Genomic DNA, 24,957 nt, shown 5'->3' on the forward strand with positions numbered 1-24,957 from the left:
ATGTGTTTTCATAAAGAAACCTGCATCTGGATTCGTTATAATTGCTGTGTACGTTGATGATTTAAATATCATTGGGACTCTTGAAGAGATTCCAACAATTATAAAAACTCTAAAAGAAGAGTTTGAGATGAAAGATCTTGGAAAGACTAAGTTTTGTCTCGGCCTGCAGATCGAGCATATAAAGAGTGGGATCTTTATTCATCAAACAACATACACAGAAAAGATCTTGAAAAGATTTTATATGGATAAGTCGCATCCATTAAGTACACCAATGATCGTAAGATCTTTGGATGTGAAAAAGGATCAATTCCATCCTAAAGAAGAAAATGAAGATATCCTTGGTCCTGAAGTACCATATCTTAGTGCCATTGGAGCGCTAATGTATCTTGCTAATAATACGCGACCTGACATATCATTTGCTGTGAATTTACTAGCAAGATATAGTTCCTCTCCAACCAGAAGACATTGGAGTGGAATCAAACAAAATTTTCGATATCTTCATGGAACGGTTGATATGGGATTATTTTATCCCTATGGATCCAAGTCACAACTAGTTGGCTATGCAGATGCCGGATACTTGTCTGATCCACATAAAGGAAGATCTCAAACAGGATACCTGTTCACATATGCACAAAGGGAGATCTCAAACATGATACTTATTCACATATGGTGGTACAACTATATCATGGAGGTCTACGAAACAGACGATTGCTGCAACATCCTCTAATCATGCTGAAATACTGGCGATTCATGAAGCTAGTCACGAGTGTTTTTGGCTGAGGAGTCTGATTCAATATATTCTATCATCATGTGGACTGATTGATCATAAGATAGCTCCAACTGTCCTGTTTGAAGATAATACAGCATGAATTGCTCAACTTAAGGGTGGATACATCAAAGGTGATAGAACAAAACATATTTCTCCCAAATTCTTCTTCACTCATGACCTTCAAAATCAAGGGACAATTGATGTCCAACAGATCCGTTCAAGTGACAATCTGGCAGATTTATTCACAAAGTCACTCCCAAAATCCTCCTTTGAAAGATTGGTACATAAGATTGGGATGCGCCGATTTCGAGACATTAAATGATGTCGGCAAGAGGAGGAGACTGTACTCTTTTTTCCTTGGTCAAGTTTTTTTCCCATTGAATTTTTTTGACAAGGTTTTTAATGAGTTCCCATTGGGTTTTTCTTGACAAGGTTTTTAATGAGGCAGTCCCCATCACTAAAGGATATTGTACTCTTTTTCCTTCACTAAGGTTTTTTTTTTCCCACTGGGTTTTTCTTTAGTAAGGTTTTAACGAGGCAATAATCCTAAATGGACATCCAAGGGGGAGTATTGAGATAAGATTTGTTACGTGGATGCCCATTTATGAAGGGCGGTGTAGTATTCTCAAGGAAGAATGCTTTTAATAAGCATTTGAAAATCTATCCTATGTACATCTATAAATAAAGGTCCAAGCCTCTGAAAGTTACAGAATAACAGAACAAAATACTATTCTTCTTTCCTTTTCATACAAATAAATCAATCCTCTTTTATGTTGCAATCAAATACCATTCTCCTTATATTACTATTACAATTCTTTCTCTTCTTTTATTTTATAAGTATTTTAAATTCTATTTTCTATTACTCTTTACATATAATATTAATAAATTAAACATTTTTAACAAATTTAGGCAAGTGAAAGGCATGGTAAATGATTGATATTAGATTAAATTGGCGTCTTCTTTTGACAAAGTGCGTGGTACGTTAATGCACGTTAGTACTATATAGTATATACTAATGCTTGGGTTCTATATATCGAAACCCAAACCTAAAACCTATCGCAAAATATCTTGCATAAGGAATTGTGTGTAGTAGTGGAATGGTTTGAATCTAGCAAATTGTTACGAAATACTTTTCATGTGCATTTGAAACTTGAATTTGAGATTAGTAGAAATGCAGATAATATCACTATTTTAGTACTATCTTTTGATTAATATTTAATTTGGATTACCTTTTTGCCTAAATGTAAGCTTTAAGTAGTCAAACCTCGTTGAGTTTTCTCATTTACGCTTCTGCTACATATTTATTTTTTGCTACTATCTTGTATTGCGCCTTGGTTTGGGCTCGATCATCACTACAATTTTTTCAATGCGAATTTAATAATCCATCGTTCTTGTTAGTATTATTATTAACTTATTAAGGACGGCAATTAATTATATATTATTTAGTACTAATGACTTGTCAGCTTCTAGTTGGAATTGTGGTATATTATGAATTATGATTCACCTAGAGCTATAACATACCCTCTCACAGGTTATATATTGTATACTATGAACTTACACTGTACACTGAAATAAAATTAGTTATTTAATTTATCCTATGGATTACCTGATTCTATAAGTTACTTATCTATTATAATACATTTTATTAAATAGATTTAATATTTATATTTTGGTTACCTAATTTCTAAAGAAATATAATAAAGCCTGCTTAGTTGATATTTTATTAAAATCACAGAAATTATTGAAGACTATCAATTAAATAAAACAAACCTATATTTTCATTCTTTGTGTTGTTATGCTAGGTGAGAAAAGACTTATCAATTAATAATAATCATGTGATTTATGGAGTATCAAAGTGAGATGAGTCATTTATTGTAAAAAAGAGCAGAAATTTGCGTAGAGAGTAGAGACTAAAGAATACTATTAAACAAAAGGTGTATTTGGTTTGTATTTTTATTTTTTATTTTTATTTTTAGTATTTTTTATTTTTTAAATTTTGAAAAAAAGTGAAAATAAAAGATGAAAATAGAAAATAGAATTTTATTATTTTTATTGTTTTTTATTTTTTTCATAGAATCTAAAAAAAAACAGAAAATACTAAAAATAAAAATAAAAAAATTAAAAATACAAATCAAACGCATTCTAATAAGTTTCTCTCTCACTCAGTCTCTCTTTTCTAATATTTTTTTTAAATAAAATCACCATATAAATTCTAAAAACACAAGTAGTTTTCAAAATTGAAAGTGTATAACGAAATCAACCAGTAATGAATTTTCAATTTTTTTTCAATTATCTAAGCTGCATTTATTTAAATAATGTTAGGTAGACAAAAAAATAGTCAAAATTTATTTTTTATTTTTTATTAATTTTTATAATTATAATTTTTATTATTATATTTTTTCTAAATTTTTAAATAAAAAATAAAAATAAATTAAATTTTTATAATTTATCTTAATTTAATAGGAGCCTAGTTCTAAAGAAACAAGTTAATTGTCCTTATATATCAGCATGCATTTGGAATGAAGCTTAATTATACATTTATACCTTCCTACATTATTGAACTTTCTCTTCTCTCTTTTCTAACACATCATCCTTAAACTTAAGGTGTGTGTTTTTTCCAAAGTTTCTCTTTTTGTCTCTTTCTCTGAGGTTTAATTTTCCATAAAAAAAAATAAAAAAGAGAGAATAAAAATCATATTTTAACACAAACCCATTTTTTCTTTTTAGATTAAGATCATCATATTGATGATAATGATGGACTCAATTCCATGGTCAACGATCATGGTGGTGACTTCATGGTACAGTTCAAACATCGGTGTGCTCCTTATGAACAAGTACCTTCTAACAAATTACGGGTTCAAGTTCCCAGTGTTTCTCACCATGTGCCACATGATGTGTTGTTCTATCTTCAGCTTCATTGGTATTCAAGTGATGGACATTGTCCCTTTTCAAAGCATACAATCAAAGGAACAGTTGGTGAAGATTTGTGTTCTGAGCCTTGTCTTTTGCTTCTCAGTTGTTTGTGGAAATGTGTCACTGAATTACATACCCGTGTCTTTCAATCAAGCAATTGGTGCCACCACACCTTTCTTCACGGCGGTTTGTGCTTATTTTGTCACCAGAAAAAGAGAGGCTTGGCTTACCTATGCAACACTCTTGCCCGTTGTTGCTGGTGTCATCATAGCTAGTGAGGTATGTAATAATAATATATCATTATTTTTCAATAATTCACATCTTCATGAATATCTTTCTTTTGGGGGTTAGTTGTTGAATTAATTGATTCAAGTGAGTAGAATTTATTGTTTTTAACCAATATTTTTAGCCATTAATTCAATATTTTTTGTTTAGTTTTTTTTTTGTGACTAATATTTTTTGTTTAGTTGTTTAACAATATATTTTTAATTCATATTTTTAAACATTAAACTAGTTGAGTGGTCAATTTTTTTTTTTAAGTAAACGATAAAAATTTAAATTTTATCTTATGCATACAACTACTCATTTGTTAGTAATAAATTCTTAAAAAGAATTCAGATATACAATAAATTAATTCTTAATCTATCTAATAAAAAAATATCATTGTAACAGATTTTTAAAAAAATTCAGATATATAATAAATTAATTTTTAACCTATCTAATCAGAATTATTTGAAAAATCTACCTTACCTGGCTGCAAGATTAAGCGTGAATATCTATTATTGATTGATAATATATATGAGTTATAACTTAAAGTTATAGCTTATAACGAGTCTTACAAGTTACAAGAATATTCAATTAACAATGACAGGAACCTACGTTTGACAAGTAAAAAAAGCTATATTGAGTCAATATTTTGTTATAATTATATACGAGGAAATATTCAATTAGGCTACTCTTCATTTTCACCAAAAATACGTGGCGGTTCTTAATGATAAAAAATAAATGTTAAAGCAGTTTTTAATTATTTTGAGATATATTTGCTCTTTTTAATAAAAAATGACATCATTTTTTTAAAAAAATAGAGACTATTCGATCTTTTAAAATCAAGTTGTTTTGGATGGGAAAATTGGTATGTCTCAAAAAAATTTGTTATACCGCTTTTTCATTTAGGCGGTATTTGTTTACAGGTGATATTTAGATAAAGATAAAGATATAAAATTATGTTTGACAGATGAGATATAAATAAATATATTATGTTTAAAAATATTAAATTAGTATATTTTGTGTTTATCCTGACAGAAAGAATATAGAGTACTAATAAGAGACACAACTTAAATTTTATTTTTTTATTATTTTTTAATTTTTTATAATTATATTTTTTATTCTAAATTTCTTAAATAAACAAATATAATAAATTATACTTTCATAATTTATTCTAGTTTATCATCAAATAAAATACAAGAACATACACTAATTTTTATATTTTTGTCTTTTGTGTATTGTTTTCAGTATTTTAAATCCTAGCCTTAGAACCAAACGCAACCTTAAAGTTTTGTTAAGGACTATGTGATCCTTGATTGAGTATGATAAATCGTAAGAAAAAGTATAGGTAGATAATGTGAACAATAGATATATTGAATGTTCATTTTACTAGGTGTACAGATGGTTATTTTAATAGTAAGATTTAGATGAATAATTTGGAGGTATAGTGTATTTTTTATTTAATTGGTGGTTGTTCATGTTGTTCAAGATAGTCATTGTTTACCTAACACTCCCCAAGTCATAATTATAGTTATCATAACCGAACCAGTAATCGAATCAATTAGATTATCGAGTCATTGGATTATAATTCAAACGGTGGGTCACATGTTGAACCAGTTAATCTGGGCATAATTAAATAATTATATAAAATTTATTTTATTTTTTATTTCCATAATATTTTATTTATGTAATACATTTCATAAAAAAAAGTTATGTATAAAAAATAATATTCTTTTAGTTAACGGAATTTAACTAGGGCTATTTAAACTTATTTTAAACAGATTTGACTAAATTTATTGGATTTAATTAAGTTTGACCTACTTAATTGTTTAACCGATTCAAATGATAACCTAACTTGGATTGATGACCGAATTTCGATCCGACCAACCAAATTAAGCCGGATTTGATAACTATGATGGTAGTTATTCTAATTATAATATTATTAATTAAAATATTCTTAAAGATTATATGGTTGTAGAACTTTTTAATAAGCGTCCGATATAGCTAAAGTAGAGGGAAACAATTTCAATTTTTTGAAGATGATTATTTATATAAAAATAATAATTAAAAATTATTAAATAATTTAATGTATTTGATGGTTATCAGTGACTAAGAGAAGGAGGAGTTGAATCTTAGTCTCTTTTTCGCTTAGTAACACTTGCTGCCTTTTAGAATGCTTTAGGAGATATTTCTGCTTTTTGTTTCGTTACTAGTTAAGAGACTTTTTCTTTTTGTCCCGTAACCAGTGAGGAGATATTTTTCAATTTTGTCTCCTACAAACAGAATCAGAATTTGAGTAGAACAAAGAGAGAGAATCACACCCAGAAGTATCTTGGTTTAGCTGCTAAGTGCAGTGCAGCCTACATCCAGTCTCCATCACAACAATAATGGAATTTCACTATAATCAAGCAGATTACAGACACCAATTCTTCCTAGGAACTACCCTTCCTATTCGGGAGAAGTGCAAAATCTATCTCCAATCCTGAACTTGACTTGGTCACCTACCAAGCTTTCAACTGCTAAGTGCTAACCCAACTTGTAAGAGAATTCCCACAGAATCATGAAACACAACACAGATGTACAAAGGACTTCTAAGGACATCTATGACTTTTTCTTTTAATTTTGTATACTCTGCCTTTTTCGCTCTATGATTTTTTCTTACAAACATCTGACCGAGTTGGATCTTCTTCCATTTTCGGGTATGGAGAGTTTGAGACTTCCTCACCACTTCTTACCATAAGTGGCAAAGATCTCAGTCACACCCTATTGTGGATCTTCTTTTTTCTAACGCCATCATCACAATGGCTTCTTTCTTGCTTGTAGCTTCACTGCTACAGTACCTTATATCTGATAGCTTGTTTGTTCTTTTTTTCTGTGACATGACCGAAACTGATGAGAAAAGAGAAAGAAGAAAGAGAATGCTTTCAAAGAAAATAAAGAAAAAAATTAAAAACAATTACACTTAATTAAAACCCACTTCCCTCTTTCATGCTTTGTAACGTGTGAAAACTTTAATTGTCATCAAATCAATTATAATTTCTCTCATGTTATTAATGTTTGCATTAATTCCATTTAATTAAATTTGAATTCCAATTAAGGAGTGAACGAGGTAACCGAACTAAGCATGAAAAGTTCCCTCCTTCTTTCTTTTCAATTCGGACCAAATCTCTTTCACCAAAGAAACAATTGGGTCTGCTTCTCAATTTTTTGGCCCGAATAGCACAATAATAATTCAGCCAATAATTTTTAAGGACATTTTCTGCACAAGGCTGATCATTATATTGGGCTTGTTACAATTTTCAGCCCAGCCACAAATTCTACCTACCACAAAATTATTAATTAACAATTGTGAACTAAAATTCATATTAATAATTTTGTAATTAATTATCTTAATAATGTTTGATTATCATCAAATTAATTTGGAATTTTCTAAACTCATCAATATTTGACCAAAGTGATTAACACGTATAATATTTTAACTATTATTTTTATATAAAAATATTTTTAGATGAGTACTTAATTTTTTTTAGGCTTGTACCTCAAGCATGCGTTTGTTTGTCCAAAATTAAGGGGGTCAAATTTGACTTCAATTACATGCCGAAGCAAAAATCCTGCTTCAAAATTGATACATTCCTACTATGCTTGAAAAATTATGGTACTTTACTATACATTCCCTAATTAAGGGCATTTAGAGATAACCCAAGACATGGCTATAATATGTAGATAGATGGGGATTCTATACAATTATATGCTAAGGCAGATCATCATCTAATAAGAGCCTAAGACCGTTTGTTAGGCTTAGGAAAAGTCTTGCTTATCAGTTATTATCAGCATAATTCATGAAAATTGAAGGCAATAAGCATAGTATCTTTGAGCCTACATAGATTATTGAAAGTAACTTTCTTTTTTATTGAAAAGAATCAAATTTAATACGATTAGTTAATATAAGAGGAAAAATTACGTTATTTGAATAAAATAAATGAAAGCATCCTTGCCTTGGCTACATACCTTTCTCTCCAAGCATCAAATCGTTTATGCAAAATATGTGTGTGTTTTCCTTGTCTCTCATGTTTAAACACGTTTTTGTTGCAGTCTGAACCTAGTTTCAATCTATTTGGATTTATAATATGCGTTTCATCAACCTTTTCGAGAGCTTTCAAATCGGTCCTTCAAGATCTTTTGTTGTCCTCTGAGGGGTAAGGTTCATTTTCTTTCTGATCTCTTTAATCATTATTATAGCTTTATAATTAGTACAATATTTTTTGTCTAAGACATTTTAAAAAAAACGTTGCTTAAAGATTAAAAAAAAGTTGCCTTTAATAACGAACAAAAGATATTTAATTAACTGAGAGTTTGCACTTTCCAGAGAAAAGTTAAACTCTATGAACCTGCTGCTTTATATGGCACCCATGGCAATGTTGGTCTTGCTTCCTGCAACATTGTTGATGGAGAAGAATGTGATTCAAATCACAATAGATGTAGCAAGAAATGATATCAGAATTATAGGTTTTCTGCTCTTCAGTTCTTCTCTTGCATATTTTGTCAACCTAACCAATTTTTTGGTGACAAAACACACAAGTGCATTGACTCTTCAGGTATATATGTCCTAATACTTCTTCCAATTTTCGCTTCTTAATACATTCCAATTTTTTGTGATGTGCATTGCATATGGAAATAAATTCAACAATTTCATGAATTCCATAGATTAAATTCTATGAAAAATTGAAGATGAGCATTCTTCTAAAGTTAGCTTGATAATGTTACTTAATTGTAAATTTTCTGATGAATCACTATAGAAATTAAATATGTAGTCAAAATTGAACCTTAATAATACAACAAATGATACTATTTGAACATTGAAGTAAGTGTTAATTAAATATCCAAAAAATTAACTAATCCGTTTAAACAATCTTGTAATTACTAAATGAATAAAGAATCATTTGTTTTTGAAAATTTTAAAGATTTTGAAAGTATTTATATTTACTACTTCATACAGTATTTAGGATTACGTTGAAGAAACTTTTATGGTGTTAAATTTATTTTTAGATAGACATACAATATGATTCAATAGTGAGAAAAGAGTTTAAGTGTTTAAGTAAGGAGTCAGGACTACAAAATTTAAAAATAATAAAGTAAATGTAGAACATAAATTACGATTACATGTATGTATTAAAAATAAATTTTTTTCTAATACATTTAGTTAAATATTTGCAGGTTTTAGGAAATGCAAAGGGGGCAGTTGCAGTGGTGGTCTCAATTTTGATTTTCAAGAATCCAATTTCCATGATAGGAATGTGTGGTTATGCCTTCACTGTTCTTGGAGTTATCTTATACACTGAAGCAAAAAAGAGATATAGTTAGTTAAAAAAAAAGAATTAAAAAAAAGGAAGGTATAGTTGAAAATAAAAGACTACAAATTAAAATTAAGGGTAAAATTATTATTACCAAGATAACTTATCAGAGCAAAATATATATATATGATTAACCAACCACAAGCAGGAGTGAGGACCATCAACTTTGTGCATTAGCTAGTGGCAATAACAACGTGTGATTTTATTTACTTAAGAAATTGAAACTTCGTTTCTAAGCCTTTTCATTTCACCGTTCATACTTAGCAAGCATTGGAGTACAGTTAGGCATAATATAATACGATGAAACCCTTTGGAGTTTGGATATTATTATAGTTTTGTAACATTATTAAATTTATTGATTTTGCAAGACTATATAGTATGTATCGAACTAATTAAGAAAATGTAAATCCCTATTTGATGTCTTCATACCATGGCATCAATATTTTAGTGTTTGAGAGATCAGAGAAGCCTTTATTTGAGTATATTATGTGAATTTTTTTTGGTTGGAAATCAGGGTATATATGGTTCAGTTTTTTTTTTTATAAATTGAATTAAAATTGTACTAAACCATTAATTGAACTAAACTGTTTTGTTATATAAAAAATTAGTTTTAAACTCGTTTATAATATAGTGTACCAGTTTAAATCAGTTCATAAAAATAAAACTAATTTTAATTGAAAAAACTAGTTTAAATTGGTTTATAGACTAAAACTAATTTTAATAAATAAAAAAATAGTTTTTACATTTTCTCTCTACCTTCTCTCTCCCCTCTCTTCCTCTCTTTCCTTCTCTTCTTTTCTTTCCTCTTTCTCATTCTTTTCTTTTTCTTCTCTCTCTCTCACCCCCTCCCTCTCTCTCTCTTCCTCTCTCTCTATCCTTCTCTCCCCCTCTTTTTCCATGCTCTCTCTCTCTCTTTCTCTCTCTCCTTCCCCTATTCTTCTTTTTCTCTCCCTTCTCTCCCTTTGTTCTCTCTCCCCCTCCTTTCTCTCTCTTCCTTTCTTCTCTCTCTCACTCTCCCCTTCCTCTCTTTTTCCACTCCCTTCTATTTGTCTTCCCTTTTCTCTCCCCTCTCTCCCTTCTCTCTCTATTTTTTTCTCTCTCCCTTCTCTTTTTCTTTCTCTCTCTCTCTCCCCTTTCCCTCTTTCTCTCTCTCTCTTTCTTCCCCTCTTCTCTCTCTCTCCCTCTCTCTCTTCTTCTCTCTCTCTCTCTCTCTCTCCTTTTCTCCCTCTTTCTTCTTCTCTTTTTTCTCTCTCTCTCTTTTTGTCCTTTTTTTCTCTCTTCTCTCTCTTTTTTTTTCTCTCTCCTCTCCCTCCTCTCTCTCCTCATTTGTCCCCTTCTCCTCTCTCTCTCTCGTGCTTTGGAAAGAAGAGGGAGAAAGAGAGAGGAGAGGGATAGAGAGTGAGAGAATGCTGAGAGAGAAAAAGAAAAGAGAGAATGAGAGAAAGAAGAGAAGGAGAGAAAAGGAAGAGAGGAAGAGGAGGAGAGAGAGGAGAGAAAAGAGAGAGGAGAGGAAGAAAGAGAAAGAAGAAAAACGGAGAGAGAGGAGCGAAAAAGAGAAAGAGAAAAAGAAAAAAAGGAGGAGGAGAAAGAGAAGGGAGAGAGAAGAGGGAGAAAGAGGAAGAGAGAGAAGGGAGGGAGAGAGAGAGAGAAAAAGAGAGGGGGAGAGAGAGAGAGAAAGAGTACGTAAAAATTAATTTTGGAGTTTGAATAAAACTAATTTTAATTTGGTTTACAACTAAACTGAATCATAAAAACTGGTTTTCATAAAAATTATAGTTTCAGTTCAGTTTTTTATTTGGAAAAAATTGGTTTCTTTAAAACAATTTCAGTTCAGTTTTAATTCAATTCAGTAAAATCAATTTTTTTGCGCACCCTATTGGAGATGTACGTGGTTGACGGATAACTAGGTGTTTCAAACATCCTTTATTGCTTACTTGCCTCTAAAATCTTATAATATTTAACTTAAGAGCATAAATAAAATTGGTTCAGATTTGGATCAGATTCGATCAAAATCTCTTTTTAATTTGTGGGCATATGTGATATTAATATTTGATATCAAATCTCATTTATATGTTGATAGGATTATATAATATCCGATACTCTAATGAATCAAATATAGATTAGATATATGAATTAGATGGTTTGAATCTTTTTGTACACCTATAACTTTATGTTTTTAACGAATAGTAATCAAATAGTCTTTTGTTCTCCTAAAATAAAAGAAGTATTTTTTTAAATAAGTATAGAAATAAATAAATAATTAGTTGCTTTTTAATGAGAAGTAATAAGAGAAAATATTTACAAAATATCAAGACAAATATATATTTTAAAAATAAAAAATTATACTAAAGTATGTACACACAGGTATAAATATAACTACTGTATATGTAGAACAATTAATTTTGAAATAACATAATTATTTTATTAAAAAATAGTTAAAAACTAATAGAAATTAGTTTAGTAGTAATTGATAGAGCTAAACAGCAAAAATAATATAAATATCTAACAAAATAATAATATGAAATTACTTATAACACAACATGGCAATAACTATAAACAAATAAATATATCAAGTAAAATAGCAATAAGAGCACACTAATATTTTAACATAAAAAAACCTTTAAATATGCAAGGATTGTAATTATGCAGGTCAGGACAAGTATTTAAGTATCTATACCCATCCTGAATATCCACATATTGCCTCATTTTCCATTTCATTATCCACAAGTATCTTAAATTTTGTCTTACAATCGAACCTGCGAGTATATACCTGTCTTGTACCCGTCCTGTCTCGCCTAGAAATCTAATTGCTTTATAGTTTTTTCCCTTAGAAAAATCTATAATACGATGAAGATAAACAAATTGAACAGAATTAATAAATAAAATTTTAAACATGATTAAGTACTCTGAAAAATTATTAAGTTCAAAGATAATCCTAAATTATTCATAATAATACACACACATAGCAGGGTGATGGGATGGGACGCCCATTACCCATACCTGCCCCATATTCAAACAAAAATAACTAGATCTTACCCAAATTTACCCCATATCCAATCAACTGTTGAAAATACATGTCTTGTTCGGAGCGGAATAGGGTGGATCGGCTCAAGCCGCTCCGAATTGCTATCAATATGAGAGATAAAAACTATGAATCGTTCAAACCAATGATATAATATCCGAATAGAGAAGAGAAAAAAAGGAGGGTTCGTGAATCACAAAAAGGGCACGTTACCCCACTTAATCCCTTTCAATTTTTTTTTCTCTGTCCCTAAACCTCATTCCTTCCCTATCTCAATTTTATCTCTTCCCTCTTTCTCATCTCTTCCCTTTGCAATCTCACTCATACAACACCGTTAAACTCATTTTTTTCATCTTACTCCCTACTCCTTATCTACTCTATTTTTACTTATTCAAATTTCATTTCTCAAAAATCTAATCATGGAGTTTTAGCTTAATGAATGAGAGAAATACTCAATTTTTGAGTTTCAATGATTATTGAGGATTTAAAGTAACTCTTTGCCTTAATAATTAGCTAGCTACATCTTTAATTTTTTGTCATTCCTATATTTATAGGTATGCATAAATCTGAATTAGGATTATAAAGATTAGAAAATTTGAAATTTTTGTCAAATTGAATAAGATTATGTTAATTGACAATATTATTAGTTTAAAATTATTGTTATTGTCATATTTTTAGAGTTGTAGGATTATTAGATGGCATTTAGTAATTCGATGATGCGCTCAAACTTGCTTTCAGTTGTTTAGAACCAAATTATGAGTGGATATTATGTCTATAATTATTTTTAAATATATTACTATCAATTTTAAATTGATTTATAATTTTTAGCATTTGAAATATTTGATTATTATGAATTTTGAATTATTAGAATGAATATTAATTTTTGTAAACTCACAATTTTATAAAAATATACATGAGACGATATTCAATACTTTATAAAGCATACATATTTTTTTTAATTTGATTTTTTGTATGCATACTTATATATATTTGATTCCTTATAAAATTTAATAATATGTTATAAGCATTAGAAATTTATTATACATGAATGATTTTGGATTGATTTGGGAGATTCTGATTAGAAAATCGTAGTTAACGGCAGTTACGACGTTAACGTAGATGTATCTGATTCAAACCTTAGCTAGCAAGGACGTTGTTAGCCTAATGTGTAGGCTACATGTTGAATTTGTTACACCGTATAGACACACTAGAAGAAAGTACTACCCTCAGAGGTGGAGCCACTAAGCTTGTAGTATTCGACTTGAGTTGATTTATTAAATGAAAACTCCCATTTCAATTCATTTGTTTAATTGTTTATCTATTTATTTACATATTTACTTAATATGAATATCTTATTTCTAAAAGAAAATATAACTTTTAAAGTAAAATTTGTATCATCTTATGTGGATTATAGATATAATGTTTGCTCATTGAGATGCAAAATTCATCGTGTCATATTCTCATATTTTTCAGATACAAGTGTCAGTTTAGATTCCATTTCAACTATCCCGTAACAGATCTCAATCATTTTGGCTAGCCATTCTTCTATTTAAGACCTATGTTTTTATGTAATAAAATCTTTGTGCTCAAATCTAGATTATGTCAAGCTCCATATATCATAGGCAGGGTCCTCATATGAGTTATGTTATTTTGAATGTCAAATTGTTTAGGTAGTAATTGTGATTTGGTATGTAAGGCTTATGGATTTAACTCTATGCTTTAGTTATTAACTTAATTTATATGATGCGACTTTTGATATGTTTGGTTTGTCGATATAATTGGGATATGCTGTTGTTGTTATTGTTGTTGTTGTTGTTGTTGTTAGAGGTAGATGTTTATTATTGATACAGAAAGATAGTATTCATTTTGTCAAGATTCTAAAAATAGAGGAATCTCTGTCTGTTTTTCTATAAATTTAGTTGATTGGCTTGTCGAAGGACTTATCCCTTGAGCACAAGTTTTATGACTTGATTCGAGTCATGATAAAGAAATAGATCCACTATAATTAAATATGAAGTATAAAAGAGTCTCATACAGCGCACAAATCGTGCATATAACCCACTAGCCAAAACACCAAAGCACCAAAATTTACAAGTGAGAAGAAGATCAAAAATACTAAAAATCAGAGCCGTTGTGTGAAGTCAATTTCTCCCATTATAGATCTCAAATCAACATCTCAACCGTTTATAATTAAAAAGACGAGTCAAACTTGTAGTCCAAATTTTAGAACAATCCAATGGTGAACGAATGAAAAATTTATATTCAAATACTGCTCTACGTAAAATAAAAAATTCTATTTTTTCCTTTCTATCTCACTTTGTGGATGCACTCACGCTCTCTCAGCTCTCCAAAATTTGGATTAGGTTAGTGGCTAAAGGATGCAAGGAGATTGGGGTTCAATCCTACATAAGAGAGAAATAATCTCAACAAATCTCTCCTTTTTTCGACTAGGTAGAGACCCTTGTCATTCTAGTGATCAAACGACATGATTCAAGCTAATCTTTTGGCAATATTTTTGTCTTTATATCAGGACCATTATCATTAGTGTGAACTTTCTCAAATGCCAACAACTTGGAATTCAATACATTTTGTATCTAGTGATACCTGAAAAATTCAAAATGTAGTTAACCGATTAAAAAATCATAATTACATTTTGGTTAACCAATTTAATAATATAATTTTAAAAATTATATTCATATTTTGAAAAATTGATTAACCAAAACTAAATTTAAAAAAATTCATTTTTAACCTTTTAACTAAAACCAAAACCAAATTTAAAAACCCTAATTCCAATTTTTTAGATTAAAAGTTCAATTTAAAAAAAAAAGCGGTTTTTTTGTAGAAAACCGATTTTTTGTCCAAAAAATCTTTTTTTTTTCAAAAACCAATGTTTCTAACTTTCTATCCAAAAACTAATTTTTTTAGACCGATTTTTATTTTTATAATTGATTAAAAATCAATTTTCAAATTTTCTAACCGGTTAATAACTAGTTTTATCATATAAAACCAATTTGGTTAATGAACCAAGATTAAATTTTTGGTTAACCAAAAAATAAGTTTGATTTTTGGATTAACCAAACCATGTACAACCCTAATCAATATGTTTAGATCTTGAATGAAAAGTAACATTCTTAGTAAGATGAATAACATTTTTGAGTGTCACAAAATAACATATAATTAGGTTTCAGGTAAGACCATGATATAATGGTCTTACTTGAAACCAAGCTCTTCAAAAAGCTTCATCCACAACTACTCTTTATATGCTTCAGTTGCTACAACAAACTCTGCCTCTGTGGTAGAAAGTGTAACACACTTCTATAATAGTGATTGCCATTAAATAACTCTTTCTGCAAACTTGACTAAATAACCTGAAATAGACTTTGAAAATTAACATCTCTTACTATGTCTGCATCAGTAAAGTCAACTAGTAAAGATCTTTTACCACCAAACTCATTCAAATTAGTTGTGCATTTGAGATATCTCACAATCCATTTGACAATATTCTAAAATTTTTTACCTGAATTAGAGAAGAAACAATTCACAGTACCGACCACATGAGCAATGTCTAGTCTAGTACACACCAGAACATACATCAACCTTCCAACAATTGAGGCATAAGAAATTTCATCCATTACTTGTTTCTCCTTGTCAGTAGTTAGACACAGCTTAATACTCAACTTAAAATGAAGAGCAAAAGAACTAACAACACATTTGACATCATTCATGTCAAACTTTTGAAACACCTTCTTTATGTACTTCTTTTGTGACAAATAAAGTTTCTTGAAATTTCTATAATAAGTAATCGTCATTCCCAAAATCTGCTTGGCAGGATCCAAGTCCTTCATAACAAAAAACTTACTCAACTATTTTTTTTAACTCACTAATCCTCAAAGAATTCTTACCCACAATCAAAATATCGTAAACATAAAGCAAAAGAATAATAAAATCACCATCAAAAATTTTTTGCACAAATACACAATGATATAAAATTATCTATAGTAATCATGCTTCCTATAACAGATTCAAACTTCTTATACCATTATCTTGGAGCTTGCTTCAACTCATAAAAATTCCTTTTAAGCTTGCACATGAAGTCTTCATTTCCTTTAATAATAAAGCTCTCCCGTTACTTCATGTAGATTTATTTGTCCAAATCACCATGAAAAAATTTGTTTTCACATCCATTTGCTCAATCTCTAGATTAAGAGAAGTCGCTAATTCAAGTACAACACGAATAGATGATATCCTCACAATAGGAGAAAAAATCTCTTTAAAATCAACACTTTTTCTCTGGCTAACGCCTCTAAGAACCAATCTAGCTTTATACCAAGGTTTAGAATTGTGTTCTTCATTGTTGATTCTGAACACCCATTTGTTCTTCAAAACTCATACTCTTAAATAGATTTACCAACTCATAGGTATTATTCTCAAACAAGGACTTCATCACTTTTTGGATAGCTTTAAGCTATTGAACTTTGTTTCCATCTTTAGTACCCTTTCCATAGCATTCAGGTTCTCTTCCATCAGTCAACAAGGCAAATTATGTGAAGAATACCTTGATGAAGGCTTCCTTTCTCTTGTAGGCCTTCTGAGCACATTTGCAAAAATTCTTAAACTTAGTTGTTCATCATGATTATCATCACCAACTTCATCAAGTGTCGAATCAACTATTTCATCTTCACCTGCACCTATATCATGCTCATTATTTTGAACGTCAACTCTACCATCTTTCACCGTAGGCACAGAAGAGTAATATCCAAGGTAAAAATATTATCAATATGTTGAATCATTGGCTTCTTTGTATTATCATTATCCTTTAATGTTTGTTCTTCAATAAAAACATCTCTACTTCAACCGAATATTTGGAACATGCTTTACACACTTCAAAATCAATCTAGTACCATTGGAGGTTTCTAGACAAATCTATCCCAACACTGGCACACTTTGCAACACCTTAATGAGCTATTTTCACATCACCAAAATCACCAAGAGTATAAGAAGTAAGTAAAGATGTAACATGAATAGAAGCACCATTATCAATCATCCAACTAGTGCTATTATCAACAAGGTTAATAGATTCAAAGTCCTCAATTAGAAAAAAATCATCATTAGTTACATTGACCTTGTCTTCATTGCCATCATCATCTTTATTTATGCTTTTGTTTTTGTTTACATTGGCTTTCTTCTTCTTTAGATGTCAATAAAATTTATTCATATGTCCTTTTTAATCACAATTATGACACTCAATAATTTTATACCTTTCTCGAAACTTGCTTCTACTTTGATCTCTCCTTTTAGGAACTCGACTTTTGTTTCTCCTTCTAGACTCAAAAACCAAAACATCTAAATGTGTAATTAATGCACCTTCTAACTTTCTTCTCATTTTTTCATTCAAAACACTTGCTTTTGACAAGATTCATAGAGATTACACAATCAGGAGTAGAATTGAACAATGAAATTTTGAAAATTTTTTATGAATCTGGTAAAAAGCCAAGAAGTAACAATCCTTGAATCTCTTCATCAAACTTAATACCCATGAAAGATAGTTGATTCATGATTTTTTGGAAGTTATTCAAGTAATCTATCATTGATGTCCCATTTGTATATTTCAAAACCAACAACTATTTAATAAAAAACATCTTATTATTCCCAGTTTTTCAAACATATAACGTTCAAGCTTAATCTAAAGGGTTTGAGTATGTGTCTCTCTAATAATATGGTTTAACACATTATCATCAACTCACTGCCTAATATATCAACAAACTTGTCTATGCAACAAGACTCATTCATCATTAGATTTATCATTAGCTTCTCGGTACCAAAAATCGGTTAATGAAAATTCTTAACATAAAGTAAATCTTCCATCTTTGACATCCACAAATTATAGTAGGACCATTAAGAGTAATCATCCTACTAGTATTAATATTAGCTTTTATTGTTTACAAAATCACAAGTCCAAAAAAATACCAACGGACTCTAATGCTAGTATGATAGAGTCCAACAACAAAAACAATACAAATATCCAACACAATTAACAATATAAAAGTTCTCACAACATAATATGACAGTAACTATGAGCAAATAAATATATCAAATAAAGCAATAAAAAGAACATACCAAGATTTTAACGTGAAAAATCATCTCAATGTGAGAGGTAAAAACCACGAATATAAGATATATAAGAGTCTCAAACAAAGTAATAATCTTGCATGTAACCAGTCAAAACACCAAAACACCAAATTTACTAATCAGAAGCAAGAAGATGAAAAATACAAAAAATTAGAACTCATGTGCAAAGACAATATCTCCCTCTATAAACCTCGAATAAACATCTTCATCATCCAGAATAAAGAACACAATGTGACGAACTTGAAGTCCAAATTTTGTATTGATCTAACAATAAACAAATAAAAAACTATTATTCAAAGATTGTTGCTCTGTATAAAACCAAAAATTTTATTTTTTCTTTTCTCTCTCAATTTGTGGTTTCACTCTCACTTTCTCTCCATCTCTCTAAAATTTTTATTAGGTGACAAAAGGGTATAAGAATACATTTCAAAAAATTAAACTTAAACCTTACATAAGAAAAAAAACAAACCCAACAGTAATTTTGATTATAATTTGTAAAAGTTTTAAAATACTGTATAATTATATATAGAAAAAAGACTAATTGTCGCTATCACAACTTAGCTCATCCTCATTCTCATATATAACTTCTAACTCATTACATCAATTGTGTTACTCTCTCATCCTCATTAATATCTTGTCTAGTTATCACTATAAACATGATCATCACAATTTATTTTTTTTCTTTTCTCACACATTTCAAAAAGACTGTGCCACTATTCTCTTTATTTTTCGTCTAATTTTATTTTCATTTTCGAAAAGTTTTTGTGGTACTTACCTTTTTTTATGACCTCATTTTTTGAATGGAAAAAATACTAAAAGTATCCATGAAGTTTATAAATGCTGACAAAAGTACCCATAAACTAAGAAAATTAATGCTATACACATGGAAGATGGGTTTCGTACGACAAAAATATTCAAACCCTAATTTTTTGTTGACTTTTTAATAAAATTTTCAAACTATCCCCACCCTCAACCTCACTCATTTTTCCAACCCTCCGTAACCCAACATGAACCTTTGAAATTCTCGCCATGGAGTTCGAAACTACTATAACAGATGAGGCTGGAAAGAAGCTCCATCGCCTGATGCACGTCTTTAGCCGCGTCCTAGCTACCACCGGCGGCAAATTCACTGTGAAAGCCACCAAATGGATATTCGCTCACAAATCGAACCCTTCACCTTCCCCACCGTCGGCACCCATGCAACCCAAGATAGAACGGTTTTTCATCTCAAACTTGAAGCACTCCACAAGCCCACAAGAAGGGCAAGCAATTGATGTTGAGCAATAACAACACGACGTGACATCCCCACTCTCAAAATGCCAAAAATCATTACCCTTCTCAAATCCCAATCCCCAATCTTCCTTCTTCAACCCTCTTCGCCCTTCCAAGAAGAACACACACGAGCCCTTATATGAGCGCCTCTGTCCTAGAACCCTCGACGACGTCTTTGGTCAGGATCATCTCCTGTCCCCCACTTCCCTCATTCATTCCGCCATCCACCGCAACCGTCTCCCTTCATCCTCCTCTGGGGTCCCTCGGCACCGACAAGACTACCATCGCCAGAGCCATTATCAACTCCTTCTCCATCACCAATGCCCTTGTTATCGTGTCGTCTCTTTATCCGCTGGTGTCAAAGATGTCAGGGACATCGTAGACAAGACCAGAAAATTGAGAGTGAAGAGCAACTAGAGAATCGTTTTATTCATGGATGAAGTTCATAGATTCAACAAGTCCCAATAGATGAACCGTTGTGAAAGGTTGAGATTTTGAGAATAAGCGACGGTGAAATGAAAGGTTGAAGATAAAAAAAGGGGGTAATATAAAAAATTGAGAGTGAAGAGCAACTAGAGAATCGTTCTATTCATGGATGAAGTTCATAGATTCAACAAGTCCCAGTAGATGAACCGTTGTGAAAGGTTGAGATTTTGAGAATAAGCGACGGTGAAATGAAAGGTTGAAGATAAAAAAAGGGGGTAATATAAAAAATTTATTGAAAAGTCAACAAAAAATTAGAATTTGGATATTTTTATCGTACGGACCCATCTTCCATGGGTATAATATTGATTTTCTTAGTTTATAGGTACTTTTATCAACGTTTGTAAATTTCATGGATACTTTTAGTAGTTTTTCTTTTTTTTAAATGATCTTTTTTATTTGATTATCACCAATAAATTTTTTCTCTAAATAAACTAATTAATAATTTGATGAATTTTATAACAAAAGACTTGCATTGTCTCAAAATAATAAAATCGTGAACACTATTATCCATGTTTTAGTTAAAGACCACGTTAGATAAAATTCGAATAGAGTATTTTCTATTTCTCTAAACGATTATTTTCTAAAACATTCTTCCAATATTTTACAACAAAATGGGTATCTTCCACACGTACCATTACCATTGCCAGTGGCGGAGCTTAACTATGACAAACGGGGGCCATGGCAAAAAAATTAGTAGTAGTTCTTCAAAAAATAAAGAATAGTTCAATTGGATTAAATACTTTATTATAACTTAAAAGCATGGTTCTAGAAATCGAACTAGACCGTCCGGTTCAACTGGAATAACCGAGAACTGATCACCTAGCCGGTCCAAATAACATTGAAAACTGTTTGTTAAAAATCGATAAAAAACCGATCGAACCGACAATTAACCGATAAACCGACAAAACTGGTCGATTTTTAGATATTTTTTGGTTTGGTGCACCCTCAAAAACGAGGCGCGTTTTGAGCTTTATTAAAAAAAAAAAACTAAATGGCCAAAAGCCTAAAGGCAGCCCAGTCCTCCCTTTCCTCTCCCATCTCCCCCAGCCCTGAGCCCCGCAGCCCCACAGCTATCGCAGCCACCGCAACCCCGCAACCTGCGTGCACCGTCGCTGCTTTTTCTCCCCTTGGTGTCGGTCGTCGCTACTCAGCTCCTCGCCGTGGGTCGTCGCTACTCAGCTCCTCGCCGTGGGTCGCTGTTCCGCTCCTCGTGGTGCGTCATTTCTGCTTCTCCGCCTTCTCGCCAGTCTTGCTGGGTGGTCTCTGCTTCTCTGCTCCTCACTCTTCATAAGAAAATAGTTAATTAGCAAGAGTGGCTGACGATTTGTCAATTTCTTGAGTTGTTGGGTGTTCAGCTAACTGGTGGTGATGGGTAGCTAGAAGAGGGTAAGTGGGTAAGGTAGTAATTCATTGTTACAATTCTTCAAAGCATTTCTCAGCAAAGCATTTCTCTATTAGCACAATGACTCTGACCAAAAGTTTATTTTGACATCTTTCTCTTGAAAAATAATTTAGCTTTACATTTTTCTTATTACTTCAAACTAATTAAGCTTCACATAGGCATGCTGCTTGAGATTTTGTTAACTAAATTGACAATGATGAGGGCTTAAATGACAGGGTTATTTAGTTATTTTCTGAGTTAATTTTCTTCGTTGTTCATTGTTAACAGGGCTGGATTTTTGTTTTGTTTTTATTTCTGGGTTAACTCTTGTTGATTATTGGTAATTTTCTGAGTTATTTTTGTGCTATTTTTTCTAATTCTGAGTTAATTTACTAGTTATTGGCTTGTTGTCGAGTGAAATTAGTTAAATTTAAAATCTTGGTTTGTTATATTGATTCTGATTTCTGTGTTGTTGGTTGCTGATTTTTTCTAATTCTTCTAATTATCAATTATTGATAGTACTTTGTTGGGAATGAATGTGTCATTATACAATTGAGATACTTGTACTCTTAAACTGGTTCTAGCTCTGATTTGATGCTGAAAGAAGAGTTTTCAGTTGAAATCCCGGATAAAAAAACTGATAAGCTTGCTTGCCGTATCAATGTTGCGAAATACATAGCCTAAAACTTACTAATCTCGACTAGAGAGCAAACAAAAAATGAAACTCTAACTGCTATAAAACTTACATCACGAGCGGTCAATCGATCCAATGCAAGCCGATACCTAATGACCCTCTGCTCCTTTCCATCGTTAGGAGGTAAGTAGGCAGACCACCAAAATTTAAGTCATATGAGACACAAACTTAAAAAAAACCCCAAGAAATTTGTTAAACTTAAAAAAGCATAACCCATACCTAGATGCCAGCGGGAAAGAGAAAACCTCAAACCCGGCCGGCTTCAAAGACGGAAACCGCCAGAATATCCAACTCTGTAGCAACTGGAGCGGGCCCGCAAGATTAGTCACATTTCTGTTCGCTACCCAACACATGCATCGGTACAGCCACGCCAAAGCGGCCGACCCCCAGCTATACCTCCCCATGTCATCAAGGTTTGCCACAAATGGCAACCACCGTATATGTACCCGGTTCGCACTCTTGTCCCCAAATAACTGAGTCGATAACAGCATCATGATGTAGGCCCGTGCATAGATGCGGACAGTCTCCTCGCTCGCATCTGGTGGTAGCACCCTAAACCTCTCGTGAAACCATGTAAAGTGTACTGTCATCTGCTTGACCTTATTCGGTGGAGGCTGCTCACCGAATAGGTCCTCAAACCACTCCCAAGCTGGTCGGCCACCCTCCATGTATTTCTCAAACTCACCAAGGCAACCACTCACAGCCTCCCCATCTACAGGCAGCCCTAGCTGAAATGTCACGTCCTGCAATGTCACTGTGCATTCTCCGAAAGGCATGTGGAACGTATGCATCTCAGGACGCCACCTCTCAACGAACGCACTAACAAGTGGCTCATCCAACCAGAACCATTGGCTGTTTAGCCTTGCCAAATGGTACAATCCAGCCCTCTCTAAATACGGGATGATCCTTTCATGCATGGGCATATTCTGTTGTCGTCTTACACTGTATATACACCTAGTGGGCTGCACAGAACAACAAAGAAAAACAGAGTCCAATTAAATTCTCCTATCCTTAAACAAATTTCCATATCTAACCGTATACGAATACCTTAAACCATCAACAAACTCTCCTATATAGTATTAAAAAATTCCCTAGTCACGATAGGGAAAATAACAACACACATACTTTACTAAATAACATCCAGAAATTTTAAAATATTGTAAAGCTTTAAAATTTAAAATTTCATATCATACAAATATCCTAAACAAACTATAATAATTCACTAACGTCAACTATCCCTTTCCCTAAACTAAACCAACACCATGTAGCATAACATTCATTGAAGGGATTTGAAATTCAAGTAACTAGGCATATTTATAACTTACCAAGAAAAACTCAAAATACTAAACCAAAATCAGTGAACTAACATCCTAGCATGCGAAGCCTAATTTCAAACTAGAGGGAATAATCTATAAATTCTAATTCGTCTACCTAACCTACCATTTTTCTGACTAACATATGCAAAGTCTAGAAAAAAATAAATGTTAACTAACCTCGTCACCAATAGAACCGACAATATGCGCAACACCGTTCAGTCGGTACAGGGTCCTGCCTGCCATGATAACTCACCAGAAGTCGCCGCTGAGAAACCTCGGGACCGCTCACAACTTGCTCTGACCTCTCTCTAGAATTTTCTCTCTCTAAAAAACTCCACAAACCATCTAAATGCATAATCTGCGGCTACAACCACGGTTTATATAGGCAAAGCATCACATGTAAACCGCTACTAGCAGTAGCGGTTTACACTCACATACACACGCACGTAAACCGCTGCTGGCAGCAGCGGTTTACACTCACACACTCCCACACATAAACCCCGGCAGGTAGTAGCGGTTTATGCACACCTATAAACCGCTACTGCCAGTAGCGGTTTACATAAAATAGTGAAACAATGCATTTGCGTATTGAATTTGGAAATAATGTATTTGCGTAATATTGGGACTCAAACAATTTAGATGCGTAAATTGCCCTTAAATTATACTGAATATAATTCTGGATTTTGAATGTTGTATGAATTGATATAATTTTCTGAATTTTGGATTGCTGTCATTCTTAATTGTTGTATGTAATTTGTAATTTGGATTTTTAGATTTTGGATTCGGATCCACTTATTAAGCCATGGCAAATCCCTCACCTGATTCAATCAATGATGTCATTTGCAAACATATTTCTGGGTTGAACTGCATATTTTTTCTTTTGTTAATCTCCTTATATGTTGTATTGTGTTGTGTTCTTTTTACTGGCATAAAGTCACTCTTGTTATATGGTAAAAATGTCTAGAATGAGGTAATTGTTAAGAATGTAGTTTAGAAGATTTTTTTATTTTTATTGGTACTATTTACATCTAAATAATAGAGGAACTTTGTATTAATTACTATGAATAAATTATCTCTATTAATATTTTTATTGAGCATGATTTAGAAATTATTAAATTTAAATATTTAAAATTGTATATTAAATTTTAATAATTTTATTTAATATTTAATTAAACCGGTTGAATCCCAGTCGTACCAATGAACCAGTGAACCAGTCACTTTACCGGTTTATTGACCGGTCCGGTTCTCGCAACCTTGCTTAAAAGTACCCAGGTTCAATTCCTATCTCATGCTTTTGTTGCATAATAATTTTTGGTGATTAGGCCTTTGTTGATTTCACAACATATTGATGAGCGGATAA

General features: G+C 31.5%; 1 long non-coding RNA gene and 1 pseudogene across 1 annotated transcript; both read left to right on the top strand.

The window, feature by feature from the left end:
- The first annotated feature begins 3,313 nt into the window (after nt 1-3,313).
- LOC107475311 (probable sugar phosphate/phosphate translocator At3g11320) lies at nt 3,314-9,807 on the top strand (annotated as a pseudogene).
- An 11,597-nt stretch (nt 9,808-21,404) lies between these two features.
- Nucleotides 21,405-24,687, top strand: LOC110277931 (uncharacterized). Its single transcript, XR_008006209.1, has 2 exons — nt 21,405-21,592; nt 24,371-24,687. It is a non-coding gene; the product is annotated as an uncharacterized LOC110277931 (long non-coding RNA).
- The last annotated feature ends 270 nt before the right edge of the window (nt 24,688-24,957 follow it).

This window comes from Arachis duranensis, chromosome 2, assembly GCF_000817695.3.
Source record: "Arachis duranensis cultivar V14167 chromosome 2, aradu.V14167.gnm2.J7QH, whole genome shotgun sequence".
NCBI lineage: Eukaryota > Viridiplantae > Streptophyta > Magnoliopsida > Fabales > Fabaceae > Arachis > Arachis duranensis.